This window comes from Cricetulus griseus, chromosome 2, assembly GCF_003668045.3.
Source record: "Cricetulus griseus strain 17A/GY chromosome 2, alternate assembly CriGri-PICRH-1.0, whole genome shotgun sequence".
In the NCBI taxonomy this organism is placed as follows: Eukaryota; Metazoa; Chordata; class Mammalia; order Rodentia; family Cricetidae; genus Cricetulus; species Cricetulus griseus.
Window position 1 is genome coordinate 364,496,548 of NC_048595.1, and position 21,366 is coordinate 364,517,913.

Here is a 21,366-nt window from a genome sequence, read left to right on the forward strand (position 1 = left end):
AAGATCATATATGGATGTTCACTCCTATCCTTATTGGGATAGTTATCATCAAATACTCAGGGAAGATACCTCAGAAACGTGTTGCAAATGTTATATATGGTTGGGGTTGAATTTAAGTGGGTCAATGAGGCAGAAGAACAATTCACACCTAGGAGTTTTTTCTCTTCTCATCCATGCCCTCTCTTTTTTTTTTTTTTTTTTTTTGCTTTAAGTTTAGCCCCAAGAATTTAGTTGATCTCAATTCATGAGTTAAGATAAATAGGAGAGCATAGGCTTAATTTTAGCACATAACTTCCCTCCTTTAAACTAATCCTCAACATCATTGTATAACCATCTTTCCCTGGGAAGTCATTCTCATTTACTAACTATTCTTCCAAACCAGACATACATTCACCATATAGTGTTGCTGTTGGCTATGTGTTTTAGTTTATAAACATGTGCAACATAAATTGGACTACCTGGGTTTAAAAAACAGAGAGAGAAAACATGAAGTTGCATGTAAGGGAGGGACTGGATCTAGGAAGAGTTAGAAGGGTGGTAAATATGACCAAGAGACACTTCATGAAGCTCTCAAAGAATAAAATGTTTTTAAATGCTGAGCGGTGGTGGTGCAAACCTTTGATCCCAGTACTCAGGAGGCAGAGGCAGGAGGATCTCTGTGAATTTGAGGCCAGCCTGGTCTACAAAGCTACACAGAGAACCCCTGTCTCAGAAAATATATATATATGCATTGCATGTTACTCTATACACACCCATTCCCTTATAGCAGGGTTTCTGGGCCTCTCCCCTTCTTTACTGCACAGAACAAGTTCTTGCTAGTCTCATCAGATTTCTTGAAGGTTGTAAAAGGAGAGAGTTACATAGCAATGAGATACCTATACATTCCATTCCAGCAAGCAAGTTTGGTTTTTTATGTATTTTGTCTTATTACTTCATCAATTTTGCCAAATGTCTATGTTAAATCTTTATACAGAACCAGCTTTTGGCATTTTCACTCAGTTCAATTTTTCAAACCTATTTTATTGTTTAATTTGCCAGTGGAACATCTCTGCTCTGGCTTTATCACATTGATCTACCATGTTAAAATACCGGCTAGTTCTTACTACAAATATCTGCCTGTTCTTCCCAGCAACTCTCAGTTCTTATGCATCTAACGCCATATTATCTGACTTCAATGGGCTTACGGGTTTATTTCCTAGATTCTTTACAGTGGCATAACTGAATACCAGTTGTGAAGAGTCTCCTAATTCCACATATAATATAGCCTTTATCTTTCCTTCATGGTGTCTCTCTCTTTAGATGCCCACCTTTGTCAGATATGGGAATTACTATGCTTGCTACCTTCTACTTAACACACATTTTTTGCAAGGGTTTCTTTAACTTATCTATGCTTTTTGTTTGTTTGTTTGTTCTCTGCTGTCTAGATATGAAAATAAATTCATTGCCTCTAATATCTCCTTTGCAAACTTCAATCTATACAACTTCTGAGTAGGGTATTTAGTTCATATACAATCACTATAATTATGATTCTTTGATGACTTATTCTGTACCTAGGTGTATGATGTATGAGCATATGCACGCATTTTTATTTGTGTGTGGAGTGCGGGCATGAGCATAATGCAGTGGATGTGTGGAGGTCACAGAACAACCTTCAAGTCCTCCCTTGCCTCTCCTCCTTGTCTGAGACAGTCTCCTGACCACAATGTAAGGGACAAGCCAGCCCATGAGCTTATGGAGATCCTCCTGTCTCCACTCCCATCTCACCAGAGGGGCAGCTGGTGTTACTGGTGTGTGCTGTACATCCAGCTGTCACATGGGCTCTGGGAATTTGAACTGAGGTCATGAGCCTTACTGGCAGGCACTTTTACCCAGTGAGCCATCTTCCCATACTTACAATTCACTCTAGTAATTTTATGTTTTCAACGTTTCATGTTTACTCTATGTTTTTTAATTTTATTTTTTAATTAAACATACATCTTTCCCCCTTCTTTCTCTTCCCTTCAACTCTTCCCATCTCTTCCCCTTGTTCCCACTCAAGATTATGGTCTCTTTTTCTGTTATTGGTGTGCATGTGTGTGTTTCTACGTGTGCTTACATACATAAATGCAACCTGTTTGCTCCCTTAGTATTGATTACATGCATATGATTTTCAGAGCTGACTACTTATTAACTAAGTGGGGGCAGGGGTCTCATCCCTAATAAAGACTATGTCTCCCACTCTCAGCATTCCTCGGTTTCCTGAAGTTCTTTGGCTAGAGGTGAGGTAAAGTCCCTTGCAACCCCCCCCCTTATTTTCTATTCTTCTACTCCTTTTGACATAGAAAACCCTCTTCTGATGGATTTAAAAATGGCCATCCCTTTTTTATTGTTCTGGTATCTAAGTAACTGAATCATGCTCAGGGTAGTCATTTGTCTTCCTGAACTCAGTGCTTACCTAGGCAATCGTACCCTTCACCGGGTATCTTCTTGTTTACAGTTCCATTTCCTTGGTTGTTTTCTTCTTGACTTATTTCTATTCTTGTTATCATGGGTCTTCTAAAATATTTTTCATGAATGACTTGTGGAGCTTCGTCATGAGTTTTTATATACCTAAAATATTTGAGGCTGCATTATCATGGTAATTTAAATAACAACTTAGTTCTCTTCATCCAGCATGTGAATGTTTTATTCCATTTTCTTTATGCACCTAACAATACTGCTGACACTTTGAGAACAACCTTGTCTTTGGGGATTTATTTGTGGATGCTGTGATTTTCCTCTCTGGACAACTTTGTCACTATCTCCCATCTGGATGTTTTGTTTCCACAGGAATGTGTGTAAGGGCGTATGAGCTGCATTTATTGTCCCTTCTTTGCACTGGGCTCCCTGTGAGGATATTGGTTATTCTCTGTCTCTTGGTTTCTTGGATTCACTGAGCTATTGTCACTCCCAGTCATCTCTGCTTGCTTTGCTTTGTTTCCATGAGTCTTAATTCTTCTGTTCATACTGCTCACATCTCTTTCATGGTCTTTGTATTGACTGCCAGCCACCTAGTCCTGATACCCGTGCTTCGTTTGACCATTGCCATAGAATCAGTTCATTGTGTGTTTTACATTTTGTTGTATTACTTGCATTTTATTTTAAAATATTCCCATTTTCATCTTCTTTGTGGACACCTAGTTGTGCTTGGGTCCTCAATCCTCTCTCTCATCTCTCTGAGCACTCCTGTCATATTGGGGTTTTTTTTTCCAACTTTTTTTATTTGAATTAGAAACAGGATTGTTTTACATGACAATCCCAGCCCCCCCCCCATGCAACTAAAACCATATCTGTCACATATCTTTTCTGCTCCCCCTGGATGGTGAGGCCTTCCATAGGATGTCATCAGAGTCTTTCGTTTCCTTTGGGATAGGGCCCAGGCCCACCCCCGTGTGTCTTGGCTCAGGGAGTATTCCTCTATATGGACTGGGCTCCCAAAGTCCGCACCTATGCTACGGATAAGTACTGAACTTCTACAGGAGGTCCCATAGATTTCTGAGATTTCCTCACAGAAACCCATGTTCCTGGGGTCTGGATCAGTCCCATGCTGGTATTCCAACTATCTGTCTGGGGAGCAAGAGTTCCCGGATGTTCAGGTCAGCTGTTTCTGTGGGTTTCATCAGCCTGGTCTGGACCTCTGTGCTCTTCACTCGTCCTTCTCTGCATCTGTGTTCTGGTTCAGATTGGTGACTAGTTATAGGTGTCTGCTTCAACTTCCACCAGCTGCTGAATAAAGACATATAAGTCAGTCATCAATCTCATAATCAGGGGAGGGCATTTAAGGTAGCCTCTGCTCTGTTACCAAGATAGTTAGCTGGTGTCATCTTTGTAGATCTCCAGACATTTCCCTAGTGCCTAATTTCTCTGTAAACCAAAATGTCTCCCTCTTTTATGATATCTCTATTCTTGTTATTGTGTATTCTTCCCCTCACTCATATTTTCTGCTCCCTCATGTCCTTGGCATCCCTCTTCCTCTCCCCTTCTCATTCTCCTAGGTCCCTCCCCCCTCTTCCCGTGCTCCCAATTTGCTCAGCAGATCTTCAACCTCTTAGGGACCTCCTTGTTTATTAGCTTCTTTGGCAGTGTGGATTGTAGGCTGGTAATCCTTACTCTATGTCTAAAATCCGCATATGAGTGAGTACATACCATGTTTGTCTTTTTGAGATTGGGTTACCTTGCTCAGAATGGTTTCTTCTAGATCCATCCATTTTCCTGCAAATTTCAAGATTCCATTGTTTTTTTCCGCTGAGTAGTACTCCATTGTGTAAATGTACCACATTTTCTCTATCCATTCTTCAGTTGAGAGCCATCTAGGCTGCTTCCAGTTTCTGGCTATTACAAATAGTGCTGCTATGAACATCGTTGAACAGGTGTCCTTGTTACATGAATGTGCTTCTTTTGGGTATATGCCTAAGAGTGGAATTGCTGGATCTTGTGGTAGACTCATTCCCATTTTTTTTGAGGAGTCGCCATACTGATTTCCAAAGTGGCTGTGCAAGTTGGCACTCCCACCAGCAGTGGAGAAGTGTTCCCCTTTCTCCACATCCTCTCCAGCATAAACTGTCATTGGTGTTTTTGATATCTCTATTTTGGCTATTCTGACAGGAGTAAGATGGTGTCTCAGAGTTGTTTTGATTTGTATTTCCCTGATGGCTAAGGATGTTGAACACTTTCTTATGTGTCTTTCAGCCATTATAGATTCCTCTATTGAGAATTGTCTATTTAGTTCTGTACCCCACTTTTTAATTGGATTGTTTGGTGTTTTGGAGACTAGCTTCTTGAGTTCTTTGTATATTTTGGAGATCAGTTCTCTGTCAGATGTGGGTTTGGTGAATATCTTTTCCCAGTCTGTGGGCTGCCGTTTTGTCTTGCTGACTGTCTCCTTTGCGTTACAGAAGCTTCTCAGTTTCAGGAGGTCCCTTTATCAATTGTTGACCTCAGTGTCTGTGCTACTGGTATAATGTTCAGGAAGCGGTCTCCTGTACTGATTAATTCAAGGGTATTTCCCACTTTGTCTTGTAGCTGGATTTATGTTGAGATCTTTGATCCATTTTGACTTAAGTTTTGTGCAAGGTGATAGGCTTGGGTCTAAATGCAGCCTTCTACATGTCTGCAACCAGTTATGCCAGCACCATTTGTTGAAGATGTTCTCTTTGTTCCATCATATAAATTTGGATTTTTTGTCAAAAATCATGTGTTCATAGGTGTGTGGGGTAATATCAGGGTTTTCAATTCTATTCCATTGGTCTACCTGTCTATTTTTGTCCCAATACCAAGCTGTTTTCAGGACTATAGCTCTGTAATTGTGCTTGAAGTCAGGGATGGTGATGCCTCCAGAAGTTCCTTTATTGTACAGGGATGTTTTGGCTATCCTGGGTCTTTTGTTTCTCCATATAAAGTTGAGAATTGTTCTTTAAGGTCTGTGAAGAATTGTGTTGGGATTTTGATGGGGATTGCATTGAATCTGTAGATTGCTTTTGGCAAGATTGCCATTTTTACTATGTTGATCCTACCTATCCAAGAGCATGGGAGATCTTTCTATTTTCTGGTATCTTCTTTAATTTCTTTCTTTAGATGTACTTTCACATTTTTGGTTAGTGTTTCCTCAAGGTATTTTATGTTGTTTGTGGCAATTGTAAAGGGTGATGTTTCTTTGATATCTTTCTCTACCAATGTGTCATCAGTATGTGTCATCAGTATATAGTAGGGCTACGGATTTTTTGAGTTAATCTTGTATCCTGCCACTTTGCTGAAGGTGTTTATCAGCTGTAGGAGTTCCCTGGTAGAGTTTTTCGGGTCACTAATGTAGACTATCATATCATCTGCAAATAGTGAGAGTTTGACTTCTTCCTTTCTGATTTGTATTCCCTTGATCTCCTTTTGCTGTCTTATTGCTCTAGCTAGGACTTCAAGGAAAATATTGAAGAGGTCTGGAGAGAGTGGACAGCCTTGTCTTGTCCCCAACTTTAGAGGAATTGGATCAAGTTTCTCTCCATTTAATTTGATGTTGGCTGTTGGCTTGCTGTATATTGCTTTTATTATGTTGAGGTATGTTCCTGTTATCCCTGATTTCTCCAAGACCTTTATCATGAAGGGGTGTTGGATTTTGTCAAAGGCTTTTTCGGCATCTAGTGAGATGATCATGTGGGTTTTTTCCCACCAATGTATATGGTGGATTACATTGATGGATTTTCGTTATGTTGAACCATCCTTGCATCCCTGGGATAAAGCCTACTTGATCATGGTGGATGATTTCTCTCATATGATCTTGTATTCTATTTGCCAGGATTTTATTGAGAATTTTTGCATCAATGTTCATGAGGGATATTGGTTTGTAGTTCTCTTTATTAGTTGTGTCTTTGTGTGGCTTGGGTATCAAGGTTATTGTAGCCTCTTAAAAAGAGTTTGGCAATGTCCCTTCTGCTTCTATTTTGTGGAACAATTTGAGGAGTATTGGTATTAGCACTTCTTTGAATTTCTGGTAGAATTCTTCACTGAAGCCATCTGGCCCCGGGATTTTTTTGGTTGGGAGACTTTTGATGACGCTTCTATTTCCTTAGAGGTTATAGGTCTGTTTAAGTTGCTTATCTGTTCTTGATTCAATTTTGGTAAGTGATACCTGTCCAGAAAATTGTCAATTTCCTTTAAATTTTCAAGTTTTGTGGAGTACAGGTTTTCAAACTCAAAGAAGGTATATGACCTGAAGCTTCTCTGGATTTCCTCAGTGTCCGTTGTTATGTCCCCCTTTTTATTTCTGATTTTGATAATTTGCATGATCTCTCTCTGCCTTTTGGTTAGTTTGGATAATGGTTTGTCTATCTTGTTGATTTTCTCAAAGAACCAACTCTTTGTTATATTGATTCTTTGAATTGTTTTCTTTGTTTCGACTTTATTGATTTCTGCCCTCAGTTTGATTATTTCCTGGCATCTGCTCCTCCAGGGTGAATTTGCTTCCATTTTTTCTAGAGCTTTCATCTGTGATGTCAAATCTCTGGTGTGGCTATTCTCTAGTTTCTTCATGTGAGCACTTAGAGCTATGAACTTTCCTCTTAGTACTGCTTTCAAAGTGTCCCATAAGTTTGGGTATGTTGTGTCAATATTTTCATTGAATTCTAGGAAGTCTTTAATTTCTTTCTTTATTTCTTCCTTGACCCAGGAATGTTGCAATTGTGTATTGTTCAATTTCCATGAATTGGTAGGTTTTTTGCACTTTGATATGTTTTTGATTTCTAACTTTAAAGCATGGTGGTCTGATAAGACACAAAAAAATTATTCCAATTTTTTTGTACCTGTTGAGGTTTGCTATGTTGCCAAGAATGTGGTCGATTTTTGAGAAGGTTCCATGTGATGCTGAAAAGAAGGTATATTCTTTTGTGTTTGGATAGAAAGTTCTATAAATGTCTGTTAATCCCAATTGGGTCATAACTTCTGTTAGTTCCAATGTTACCCCTAGTGTTGATTTGTCTTCCTACCCAAGGTTGTTGTCTTTTATGTTTGTCCTTCAGCTGTTCCCAGAGGACTCCTCTTTACTCCCATGGACTGGACAAGCTCTCTGGCTTTTTTTGGAGAAGCTCTGGTGTAAACAGCTTCATCTGGGCACATCTTGGGTCAAAGAACTGTTTATGCTCTCACCCACAATGCACCATTCTCCTCTCAGACATGAGTCCTGGCACTGTCCCTTGCCAGTTCTCTGGATGACTTGTTGAGGCAAAAGCTGAAGCACCAGATACAGACACACACAGGCCCACTGCTCTCCCACCTCCACACTCTGGGTCCTCCCTTGATCATTACCCTCTCCCAGTAGCTGGCATTCCTTTATAACTCCACCACCATGATCATGGCTAATGTAGCAATACAAGGAAATCAATGTAGCTTTGTAGGCAAGTGGTTTGGTTGCCAACCTGTAGAAGACTATCTACTAGAGTAGAGTATCCCCTGGATATAGCAGGCTGGGCCTTTCTGTATTACAGCTCCAACCCATCATCACCCAGTCATGTGGAGAAGTGAGGAAGGGCTTAGTCTGACATGCAAGGCTGCAATCTATTGTCCCCAATGTAATTTCTTCCTTGTGTGGAGAGCAACACCTTGCCTTCTTGGGTTTCTGGTATATTTTATTTCATTTTCTCAGCTGGGCTTTCTGTTCTTGAAGTGGAATCTTTTGTCTTTTAGTTACCAGTCTCTATCCACACTTAACATAAACAAAGAAACCCTAGAACACTGGGTGAGTATTTATCTTCATGGCCAAAAAGAAAGATACATAGCTGGTGATATCGTAACCATGAAGTTAAGCTAGAGGACAAATAGTTGGTTTGTTTAAGCATTAACATCCATTTTCTAAATGCAGGTGATGTGTGTTGGCAGCCAGAGTGTAGGGCCATCCACAATAGAATCTCTGGATGACTCTATATTTGCTTCCAAGGCATTGTCTGGGTGATGTGTTATCACTGGAAGAGTGAGAATATAAACAATATAGCCACTGGGCCCCATTATTTCCATAATTCTATCATCAAAAAATTTTTCTTTCTGTCTTCAAATATTTTTCTTAAATACTTTTTTGAAATAAAATATAATTGCATCATTCTCCCTTCCCATGTATGGCTCTCTCTCTCTCTCTCTCTCTCTCTCTCTCTCTCTCTCTCTCTCTCTCTCTCTCTCAAATGCATAGCCTCTATTTCTTTAATGTTATTGCATATATACATGCACACACATGTCAGGGCTCAGCCCCAACTGGTATATCTACAACACAACTGCATCTAAGGCTCAGAGATCATGGTGGAAGAGGGGGCAGAAAGATTGTAAGAGTCAAAGGAGCAGGAAGTTTGCCATGAAATTGCACCTCCTGGAAATGTCAGAGAAGCTCCCCCCATGAAATCTCATCATCAAGGCAGTCTAAACAAGACCTGAACTTGGAAGGCATAATAGACATACTAGTAGGGGAGGGGAAATGTCCTGGGGCCTCAGCCCTAGACAAAGAGCTGCAGCCAGATCAACCTTATAAGATGATGGGAAAGTGGGCATAAACCTTTAATCCCTGGCAGAGTCATGAGAACCTCTGTGAGTGTGAGGCCAGTAAGATCATGTCTCCAAAACAACATACAATGGGGAGAAAAATATAGCAGGTGACAACACAGAAACACCCAAGCCTTGCTAAGGGACACCCCAAGCCTGGGGATTTTCTGTCTACTCTCTCCCTGAAAAGTCTGCTCCCTCCGTGGGCTTCTGGGTTCCTCTGAGACTCAGTCTAGAGAATTTGTTAGCCACTTCTTATTCTAGTGCTGCTGCAATTGCTTACCGAATGAACACTACAGCAGTAGCAGTAATGGTGTACCTCCTCAATTGCTTTTCCATCCCTGTAGCCACTACAACAGAAGCAGCACTCCACAGTCCTTACCCTGTGCCATCCCATCAGCGCCTGCCCACACTTGGATTCTGTAATTTGCCTTTTTCGTCACATTTCATGGCTTCACAAATACACACTATAGTTCACTCTCTACACCCACATTTTGGTTGATGTTTTTGGTTTTACAATTTCAGCAGAATTACACGGATCACTTCCTGGTATTATTTTTCTCTATTTTCTTGGCTTAACCCCTGAGTCATGTTTTGTTTAAAACACTCCATTTCTTCCATAAGTACTTATTTACTCAGCTAGAAGAATGGATGGGGAAAATGGGTTCATTGGTATTTGATCAGAATGAGCCATTAGTTAGCTTTAACTTTTGACAAATTGGTGAGAGCAAAACGGCCTGGTAGCCACTTCCCATAGGCAGAAGCTATGACCACTGGCCAAGACAGAAGTGGGGAGGTGAATGCCACCAAGCTTCCTCTCCCTGCTAAACGCATGGGCTCTGGGGGACAATTGCCACAGTTCAGGTTCCACCTCTGCTAATGTGAGTTCTGTCACTTGTGGAAATGAGTGACCCCCTCCAAGCCACAGCTTCCCTAACAGGTGGGGACAATAGCATCCACACCCTTAAGTCAATTGCAAAATTAAACCACTCAGTAAGCGGCCTCAACAACATGGGAACTGATGCACACCTGATAAGCACTGCATGTTGGCAATCATCTTGGTTATCCTTACTATTACTGAATGTCAAGTATTTCTACCTGAGAGATTTTGGGGATTTGGCCCTTTTAGAAATTTCAAATCATATCATAAAAGGTCCTGGTTGGCCCTATTAGCATGAAATGGCAAGAAAATTACATGTCATCATTAATCAGGGTTATTATGGAAATAACTCTTTAGGGTAGAAGGAAATCACTGTTACAGCAGCAATGAAGAAATGTCAGCTCATGCCAGCTCATGCCTGTAACTCTGCTTGTCTGAAGCAGAATCTCTTCTTCAGAAAAGAAAAGCATTAACAATAATGATGAGCAGAGGCACTAGAATGACAATCGAGAAGAAGGCTGTCCTGGTTAAAGCTGATACATAGCATCTGAGCAGACACCTTGACCCCAGTGTTCCCTCCTGAACTTCTAGGGGCAGATCTGAACCTGAAACAACAGACCACTTGCTAGTTCTTTTTCTTTCTTTCTTTTTATTTATTTAAATTAGAAACAAGCTTCGTTTACATGTCAATCTCAGTTCCCTCTCCCTCCCCTCCTCCCCTGACCCCCCATCCCAACCCCTTTCTGCTCCCCAGGGAGGGTGAGGCTTTCCATAGGGGAACCTCAAAGTCTGTCATATCATTTAGAGCAGGGCCTAGACCCTCCCCAGTGTGTCTAGGCTGAGAGAGTATATCTCTATGTGGAGAGGGCTCCCAAAGTTCACTTGTATACTAGGGTTAAACACTGATCCACTACCAGTAGCCCCATAGATTGTCCAGACCTCCAAACTGACTTCCTCCTTCGGGGGTCTGGAACTATGCTGGTTTCCCAGCTATCAGTCTAGGGTCCATGAGCAACCCCTTGTTCAGGTCAGCTGTTTCTGTGGGTTTCTCCAGCCTGGTCTTAACCCCTTTGCTCATCATTCCTCCCTCTCTATAACTGGATTCCAGAGTTCAGCTCAGTGTTTAGCTGTGGGTATCTGCTTCTGTTTCCATCAGCTACTGGATGAAGGCACTAGGATGGCATATGTGGTAGTCATCAATCTCATTATCGGAGAAGGGCTTTTAAGGTAGCTTCTCAACTATTGCTTGGATTGTTAGTTGGGGTCACTTGCTAGTTCATAAACCTGCCATCACTGCCTTCCCTGGGGAGTTCCTTGTAGTGAGGAGACCCCTTGTAATCTGCACCCCACAATTCACACAGTGGTCCTCAATCTGTGGGGTCACATATCAGATATTTACATTATGGTTCCTAACAGTAGCCAAATCATAGTTATGAAGTTGCAACCAAATGATTTTATGGTTGGGGGAGTCACTACAACATGAAGAACTGTACTAAAGGGTCATAGCACTGGGAAGGTTGAGTACCGCTGCATTAAAATCTACCTATCCTCACTGTGCATCTCTATAGGTCCTCTTGTAAAGACCCAGTCAACTGGCTTCATTCACAGTGTGGTAATTGGTTTTTCCAGCTCTCACCTCCTCCCTCATCACGCCTTCTGCATTATTTCTTAGATGATGATAACCATCACCATCACCCTCATATCTTCACCACCGAGAACACTGTTGTTGAGACAGGGTCTCATGTAACCCATACCAGCTTTAACCTTGGTAAGTAGCTAAGAATGACTTTGAACTCCTGATCCTCCATGGCACTGGCCCCACTGAGCACTGAAATCCTGGGTGTGTATAACTAAACTCGGTTCATGGCAGTGCTGTGGCTCAAACTCAGGGCAAGCCCTCTCGTCACTAGCTGTATCTCCATCACTCTAACAAGACTTCTCACAGCACATGGTATCTCAACTCTAGGGTTCGGCATTATATAGAAGCAAGTAAACAGATCCTTAATAAATACTTAACAAGTTAAGCCAAGAGATTCCTAAATGAAGCAATACCAAGCATAGATCCATCTTTTCCTGAGTGCAGTATCTCCCAACAAACAAGCTCACTCAGTCATCTCACAAAGTTCATCATGTGCTTGGTCAAACTGGCATGCTTCAGTGTCTAACACAAGGTCGTCTTTTAATATTTGCTTTTATTATATTTATTTATATGAGTGTGTGTGTGTGTGTGTGTGTGTGTGTGTGTGTGTGTTCGTGGGTGTGCACTCGCGTGCCTTTGCAGATGAATGACATGTGTGCAAGTCTCTGAGAGGACAGAAAAGGATGCCCTATCCATTGGAACTGCAGTTACAAGCAGTTTTCCGCCATCTGGTATGAGTGCTGGGAACCAGGCTTGGGTCCTCTGACTCGTAATGGCTGAGCCATCTCTCCATAACCTCCAACCAAATCTTTGAAAGCAGACTTCTCTGTACTCTAGTCATTGCCTGCTCTGGGAATGGCATATATGTCAGCAGAATTAGACACTTTCCGGGGGAAGGTGACGTGATAGAATCTGTTTGCTCAGAGCCAGGAGTTCCATGCAGCTAAGATCTTTGACTTCAGAAGTGTCCCAAGAAAATTCTAGACATTGCTAGACTACCACAAGGTGTCACACTCATCATGGATGACATGAACTTTCTAAGGTGACAGAGAGAGATGATTATGACCATAATGAATTTGCCAGAGAAAGGTGATCATGACACATTGTCACAATCCCCAAAGCCTCTATCATAACTGATGACTCGCCTGAGATGAGCAAGTGAAAAATTTACTTTGTGTTTATGAAGTGGATCAGCCAACAAGTGCCTATGCGATCCTTCATCTCAACCCACCCCAAGCATCATGTCTTTCCCATTGTATATCAAGTTTGGAATCACTGGACAGCTGATCCTAGAAGCTCAGAGAAACACTTCCTAATCTGAGTTACACCCCCAAGTGAGAGAAACTGGAAAACTCTATCAGAGCAAAATGACCAAGCAAAACTGCCATGTGCAGGCTCAAAAGTTAACTCTCCTTGGTTAAAATAACACTAAGGATGCCTGAAAAGGAATCCTACTATGAACTATCTACCAAAAAAAGAAGAAAAACCACTAGCACCTGTAAGTCTGTATATAAAGATACATATATAGTTTAAATGAGATTTTCACCATCTGAGCTGACAGTGCTCCCTCCAAGAGCCAAACCAAATTCCAGGCATATGAAGCCCTCTACTGAGTCACTTGCCATGGCTGATCAAGAGACTCCCAAAATATACATCCTATTGCTCTTGCCTTGGCTGTCTCTCAAAAGTGGACAGTGAGTCCCTATTGCTGAAGACATCACGCACTTCAGATGCATGGCCTAGAGACCCATAAGCTGGAGCTAACATGGTTGCCTCTTCTCTGGGAAATAGCTTTCATTGTACCAGAAAACACCTTGCAAACTTCCAAACCAGGGAAGCAACCAACATTCTACCAGCTGATTCCTATAAGCCACAATAACCATCAGCATGGCCCAATAACCCTGGTGCAGGAGTGGCATGCACACCTTTTTGGCAACCAACAGCTCTCTAATTGGACTTAGGACCCACTCAATAAGAGGCAAACAATGTCTGGTACTGAAAACCTGGTCAACTATGAAGGGCTAGGAGTCATGGGTCTGGGAGGAAGGTTTAACAATTGCCACTTTACTAAGCCAGCATAATTCTTAACTACATTCTAAATATTTGTCCTTAAACCTACAAATAAGTGTATCCCTCAGCCCCTGTGGTGGTTTGAAAGAAAATGGCCCCTAAGGGAGTGATACTATTAGGTGGTGTGGCTTTATTGGAGTAGGTATGGCCTTGTTGGAAGAAGTGTGTCTCTGTAGGGCTGGGCTTTGGGGTCTCCTATGCTCAAGCTACACCCAGTGTCACAGTTCAATTCCTGTTGCCTGAAGATCAAGTTAAAGACCTCTCAGCTCCTTTTCCAGCAAGCATCATGCCTGCCTGTATGCCACTAAGTTTCCTGCCATGATGCTAATGAGCTAAACCCCTGAAACTATAAGCCACCAAAATTAAAATTTTTCCTTTATAACAGTTTCTATGGTCATGATGTCTCTTCACAGCAACTGAAACCCTAACTAAGACACCCCTAATCAAAGAAACTCCTCTTTGCAACAAAGACCATCACAGAAGACTACAACCAAGCAAAATGCAGAGCTGTGGAGCCCAATCCCAATGGATATATCTACAAAATACTCCTACATCTAAGGCTGAGTGAAACATCAGATAATCACAGGGAGTTTGTTGTGAGACTGTGTCTTCTAGGGATGTCAGAAGCTACAGCAATGGAGTCTCACCATGAGCTTAACAAGGATGAAAACAATAGGCATGCCACATGGAGAAAGATCCTGAAGCTTCAACCCTACACAAAGAACTACAGGTAACTAAGTTTGCTGAGAAAGGGAGAAGTCTTCTCCCCAGGGAAGAGCACACCAAAACCAAAGTCTCAGCCCTAAAAATGTACATACAAGTAACATTATAAAGACTGAGCAAGTTATATCTATGTATTTATGAATGTCTGTATAAATGTGTGTAGGTGTTTGTATGTGTGTTTGTGTGTACTGTCTGTGTGTGTATCATGTGTATCTGGTGTCTGTGTGTGTTTGTGTGTGTATGTGTACATATGTGTGTGTGTTTATGTTTGCATGTGTGAGTGTGTGTTCAGCAATCAGTGAAAAAAGAGGCTAGGAATTTGAAAGACAACAAAGATAGATATATAGAAGGGTTTGGAGTGAGGAAAGGGAAGAAGGAAATGATCTAATTATATTATAATCAAATAAAAGAAATAAATTTTTTAAAGTTAACCTCCTTTCAAAATGTTCCCTCCTCCCAAAATAATGTGGATATAATAAAGGCAGAATTAAAGCATTATATGAAACAGAACAGAATAATCTCACTGGAATCCATGAAACTGTCCTTCTGCAACAATGAAGAGGGTTGATGAATATTCAATCCTTCCTTTTTGACCCTTGGTGGAAACTAACTCTTGCAGAGGCAAGCTCCAAGCGTCTGTGTTAGATGAGTCATCACTTTCCTCTCAGGAAGGGATGGGAAGAGCAGGCAATTGTATCACAACCAGCACATAATGCATCTCATGTAGCTATACAGACAAAGTTATGGTGATGGGGACAGCAGATGGCCCCAGCCTTGCCTCCTCTGTTTCCAGGTTGACCAGTTGACCTGCTCTACTGCAGATGGTTCTGAAGCAGCCTCACACCAATCATTTCCACTGTATTGTTCAAAGCATTCTTCCTCCTTGCCTAGCACATGTCAGGATGCCATCTTCCAATGATGCCAAAGCTCAAATGCCCCTCACCTCTGGAGGAAGATAACTCCAGAACTGAGATGAAAGTCCATGTGCCCCTGGAGTCACAGAAACTCAACTTGAATGACAGATGATCACAACTGCTTCAGTTTTGGTATCTCAGCACCAAAGAAATGTAAATATAGCAAAGCAACTATGAGAAATCTGGATTACAAGAGAGGACTCCAGACTTCTCCACATGGCAGAGTTCACACTGCTCTGGGACAAAGTAGAGAGGCTTTGCAGTGTGTGAGCTAGTGAGGGGCTCAATGCTACACTTAAGAACATGTTGCATGCATTGTTATTTCACACCAGGAAGAGCCACAGATCAAATTAGTGGAGAGGAGAGGCAGATGCCAAAGTGTCATTGTGTGAAGATAATGCACTTCTTATTAGAGGAAAAAGCAGTGTGGACACAGGAGTTATTAATTGGAGAGAAAGGAAATTTTTCCTCTAAAGAGGAAAGGGATTCCTTTCCTTCCTTCTTCCAATCCTTCCTTCCTTGTTTTCTTTATAAAAACATCCACTTACCAGCAGGATTCCTAAGCAAGTGTGCTTACTTAAGGCAACCACATATAAGAGAAGACATTATGCAATTTGGAGATGGTCTTGAAGAAATGAGGATTCGAAACAGGACCAGAAATGTGACCAAGTCTGTTATGGGAATCAAGTGACCAAGGGAATCAGTGGCTCCCTTTTGCCCCTCTCATCTGTGCAGCTGGCTAGTCTCAGATACCCAGGGAGCCTGAGAATCTGTCCTGCAAATAATCCATGCAGCGTGGACAGTGGGGGACTGTAACAGAACACATTAGAACGTGGAACCATAAAGTTTGAGGACAGGCCAACTCCACTGAGCAGATTCAATACCACACCTGGTTTGGGACATGCCTCTCACCCAGAGAGTAGGAAGGGGCGTATGAAACAGCTGTAGTTCCAGCTGACACTGAAGGCTCCTTGAGCTAGATATCCTCCTCGCCATGCTGCTCTCCAGAGCCTCCCGCTTTGATTTCACAGCACTACCCAACACATCAGCAGGCAGTATCCTGCACTGGATGGAACTGCAGCAACACTGTCTGTGGTTTCTCCCACAAGAGACCTACTGTGCTGCTGCCTGGAGACATTAAACAAGACCACAACTTCCTTGTGTGGACTTGTCAGGATGCCTCTTTGTACATCAAGAGAAAAATATAACTCCCCAGAAATCAAAGGCAATCTCTGAAAACCCCACCGTTGATAAAGAAACACTGTTGCCTCTCCAAGGACCTGCGCTCATCCCTGCCTCATTCCGGGAAAAAAAAAAAAAAAAAAAAAGGAAGCTGAATTCTGAAAACCTGGACACATGGCTACTTGGACAGTTAATGCGAAGTCACTGTGTGGCTGAATGAGGCTGACCTGCCCCATCACCCTCAGAGAGCTGCTGAGGGCATGGTATCGTCTCTATTCCAGGCTACACAATGACATCAGGTAGTAATAAAGCCAGGCTTATAGGGCATGACACATTAGCATCAGGCAAAAGCTCATCCTCGGAGCCACTCTCACCTGGAGACCAAGGTAGAATATGAGAGGAAAGGAGATGTGTTTTCTGTCTTTAGAGTCCATCTTGTGACTTTCAAATTAAAACTACTCAAGTTACAATGGCTAGGTTTGAAGAACAGAGAAAGCCAACAAAATCATCACTGCTGGTTATGGAGTGCCAACTTCATGTTTACCAAGTGTCCTGTTGCTGAGATGTTTTCTTTAAGAAATGGTTACATTGTTGCGGGAAAGGTTGCTCTCCACACTGCTCATTTCCATGCCCTGTGCTCCTTTAAAGGCTTTTAGTAGTAGTTAACTAATTAGCGCGCACGCACACGCACGCACGCACGCACGCGCGCACACACACACACACGCACGCACGCACGCACGCGCACGCACGCGCACACACACACACACACACACACACACACAGAGCTGCGGAAAAGCATGCTCAAACATTCCAAACCATGGTACCCATGCAATTCAATTTGGCTCCTACAGTGAAATAGGTTTGTTCTTGTGTGGCAATCAGGAGAAGGTCTCTTGCCGAGCTTATGTGTTAACAAAGACACTGCATTGTGGTTGCCTGGGCAAAGAATCCCATCTCAAAGACAATGGGAGGCATAATCTGCAAAGCCCAGACCGCTAATGGAATCAAGGAATGTAGTCGATGTCTGTCTCCCATTCTGATGTTTTCAAAGATCACATATGGGCATCACTTAACTGTTCACGGATGGAAGAAAAGCAGACTGTTGCAAAACCTGGAGAGACCTGAATATCTGAGCTGTGAGAAAACCCTGTCAAGAAACATGGAGCATGTAGGCAGTGTCACCTGGCATGCATGGCAGGGGACAATCACTAGTGTTGTGTCTAGGACAGTTCCCCATCCCTCTTGGGCTCAGAGAAGTCCAGGATCACTCATCACTCACCCATAGACCTCAGAGTCCTAGCCAGCATGTTCAAGTTCCACTCATTCCCACCTCTGGCTGCCACTCCCAGCACCCCACCCCATCCAGAGCCCAACATCTGCACCTGTGCCTGTGGTGGCAGCCTCTGACATGGGCAGGGCTCTCGAAGCCTTGGAGATGGCTGTCCCTGGCGACACTCCTCCTAAGAGTCATTTACAGAGACATGGCCTCTGTTTTGTATTTTCAAGACAGCCTAAGCAGCCTTTGCCCAGGAAAAGACACACACCTGCCCTTGTATCCTGTTGGCCACCAGCAGTGTGACCTCAGGCTCAGAGATCACTCTACTACCCAAATATCATGACTTACTCTATCTCTCACTTCAAATGTTTAATTAGATCAAGTCAGGAGATAAATGGCTTCAACAAAATGACTCCTCCAACAGCATCCTAGGACCCAGAGCCTCCTTAGGTGTTATCATCTGAGGACCTCTGTCCCCATGGAAGGAGGCAGTTGTATGTCACAGTAGTCCGTGGGATTCTAGGTTCAAGTTAGCTAATAAGAGCTGGAAAGTCCAGAGGGGTTCCTAGCTCAGTGGGATGCTAGCACTCAGGCCTGGTGATAAATGGTTCACATTACCACACTGCTCTACATCTGGTTCTCCTTCTGGCCATTGGCTCCTTAGTCATCAGCAGCCCAAGCCTGATAGCATATGAATATACCCCACAGTCTAGCATGTGGCTTCACATGTCTCAGTCACCTCCTCTCTTGTACTCTTGGGATGACTTGGACCTTCCCGTAAGCTTGCATAGTGATTGCCTGCCCTGTATTGAAGTCTAAAGTGCTCATGCCCAAGTCAACCCTTCCACCTTGCCCTTCCCAGATCTTCCTGCCCACAGCTCTTCCCAGTACAGACCCCACAATGCTGCAAGAGCTCTAGTTTCTGAGCTGAGATCTGACACAGTCTTGCCTGGTTTGCATCTCTGCCCTCTGAGTTAATTAACACCACAGCTGAGCCTTCCATTTGGGCTCTCAGTCCTGGAAGTCAGCCTCATCTCCAGCACATCATCCAAATGGGATGAACAAATCCTCCATTGGTACTCATGCAATACCCACACTGGCATGCACACCCTCTTCTGGGAGGTTAACAGATCTCCATCCAAGGCCTCCCTAGCAGTCTGTCTTGAGGGACAGCCTAAACAATCTCACCCACTGTGGTCTTGCAGCTGATGACAAATCTACCATGGCACCACTGGGATGCCTACTTTGTGCCTTCATGTTGAGATGGTCTCACAACAGAATGTCTTTCAACAACCCCCATCACTATTGTCAAGTAAAAAGCCCACTATCAGCTAGGGGATACTTCCCCTTGAGTTGTTTGTCAGAGAAATCTCAGACACATGCAAAAAAAATAATAAAATAAAGGCTGTTGTCATTGCTCTTGGTCTCTCTCTAGAACTTGATGGTAGGACCCAATGGCTAAAGACACTATACACATTGGTCACAGGACATGGAGAAATCAGTAATGATTAGGAAGCTTCCTCCATTCAGGCTAGCTCTCATCATACTAGAAGGTGCTATGCAGGCTTCTGGGGGGGGCAGGGGAACTGCCTCCAAAATCTTGCCCAGCTATAAATGCCATAAACCGCAATGAATGACCAGTGTGTAAGAGATGCCCATGGGTGAAATAGTGGCATAAATGTTAAGAAGCTAAGGAGCTGCTTCCTGACTGGATTTAAGGCCCACTCTACAGGAGAAGGCTCATGCCTGGTACCATAAACATAGCCAAGAACTGGTGTGTGGAGAACATATCGGCCCTTGGGGTGAACCTATCATTATTATTCTGCTAAATGGACATATGTCTCTCTAGTGTGGCTCTCAGACCTCATCTGAGAAGTTCCTTGTGCAGGGGATGTCAATTGGTGCAGAAACTGGAAACTGGTCAAAAGACAGAGAATACTGTCAAATATTCAGTGGCATGCCCAGCCACATCATAGCCCTCCCCAAGGCTCAACGACCCTTGCAAAAGAGGGGCTGAGAAGGATTGTAAGAGCCAGAGGTGAGGGAGGACTGAGGTGAAAAGGTGTCTTCTGGACTTGACAGGACCATTACACTCAGCATTACTTACAGCAGCCAGGATGGTCTAAACAAGATCAAACCAGTCAGCATTCCAACATGAGATAGGAGGGGCCCTGAAGCTCCTACCCCTAACTGAGCAGCTATGGAAAATGAACAGTTTCAAGGGGAGGTAGGCTCTGTTTTCCTTAGAGGTCTACAGCCAGGTGCTAGTTGCTGTCCCTGTTGTAACTTAAGAAAAGCAGCATGGGAGAGAAAGACACCATGTGGCAGGGATTTTTTTGTTGTTGTTGTTGTTTTGTTTTTTGGTTTTTTTTTTTTTTTTGGAAAGGGATCATAAAAGGGGGAAAGAAGAGGGGAGGGACCAGCCAGCTTCCAGAGACAGTCGCAACAGAAGAGAGGAAGGAGGGGGGGAGGATGGGAGGTGGGCAGGGCCCTTTTAAAAGGGAACACAGTGAGTATGCACAGGTGGTGCTCTTAGTGGCTGCAGCTGAAGGCATATCCTGTCAGAACCACAAGGACAGGACAGGACAGATGCCTGAGTACTAACAGTTCCCACAACCAGGAGTATACAGCAGCACAAATTGGAGTCAGTGGGTTAACAATTTTAGAATAAATAAATAAAATTTTAAAAGAAAACAGAACATTACACAATCCTACAAAGTATGTAGAGTGCCTGCCAGTGCTGGGTAACACCTACAGAGATGATTTCCTTAAGCTCTCAGCTTAGAATGATATTTTTAGAATTCTACAGGTTATCTTTCATATTAGAAACTAAATAGAACCTGATTTGTTACAGATTGACTTCAAGTGCCACAACATATCTAAGTGGAAGTATTTCTTATTATAGCATTGCGTAATATAGAGCCTTCATCCAGTAGCTGTTCGAAGCAGAAACAGGTACCCACAGCTAAGCACTGAGCCATACTACTGGAATCCAGTTATGGAGAGGAAGGAGGGATGAGCAAAGGAGCCAAGACCAGGCTGGAGAAACCTGCAGAAACAGTGGACCTGACCTACTGATAGCATGGAGACCCTAGTCATAAAGCTGGGGAAGCAGCATTGGACCAAACCATGCCCTCTGAATGTGGGTGCCAGGTAGGAGTCCAAGACAGTCTATGGGACCTCTAACAGTAGAGCCAGTCTTTTATCCCTAGAGCACAAATGGACTTTGGGAGCCCATTCCCTATAGAGGGATACTATTGCAGCCCAGATACAGCAAGGAGCACCTAGGCCCTCCCCCAAATGATATGAAGGACTTTGAAGGTCCCCCATGGAGTTGGGGAGGAGTTGGGGGTGGTTTGTGGGGACATGGGAGGATGGGAGGGCAAGGGAATGGAGGGGATGGATATGTAAATATGAGTAGTAATTAAAGAATTAAAAATAGAGAAATTGACTAGTAAATGATATTTTAGGTATGTAGCATATTTCAATATATAGAAAGATGAAAACCTAACATTTCTTCTAAGAGATAAAACATACTAATTAGATAAAGTGCATCATGCATTATTTCTGTGGATATATGTATTTTAGAATTAAGTGACTTTCCTCCCTTCTTTTTCTCCATTCAGCCATCCCAGCTCCTCTCCCTCAAACCCCT

General features: G+C 42.9%; 1 long non-coding RNA gene across 9 annotated transcripts in view; it reads left to right on the forward strand.

Moving 5' to 3' along the window:
- Positions 1-20,701, forward strand: part of LOC103162897 — a 38,891-nt gene extending 18,190 nt beyond the window's left edge. For 3 of the 9 annotated variants that reach the window (XR_004768591.1, XR_003482136.2, XR_004768592.1), the window contains 2 exons: positions 11,580-11,675; positions 14,030-15,126. This is a non-coding gene — a long non-coding RNA (uncharacterized LOC103162897). The other 6 variants (XR_003482140.2, XR_004768593.1, XR_004768590.1 and 3 more) reach the window with 5 other exon arrangements.
- The last annotated feature ends 665 nt before the right edge of the window (positions 20,702-21,366 follow it).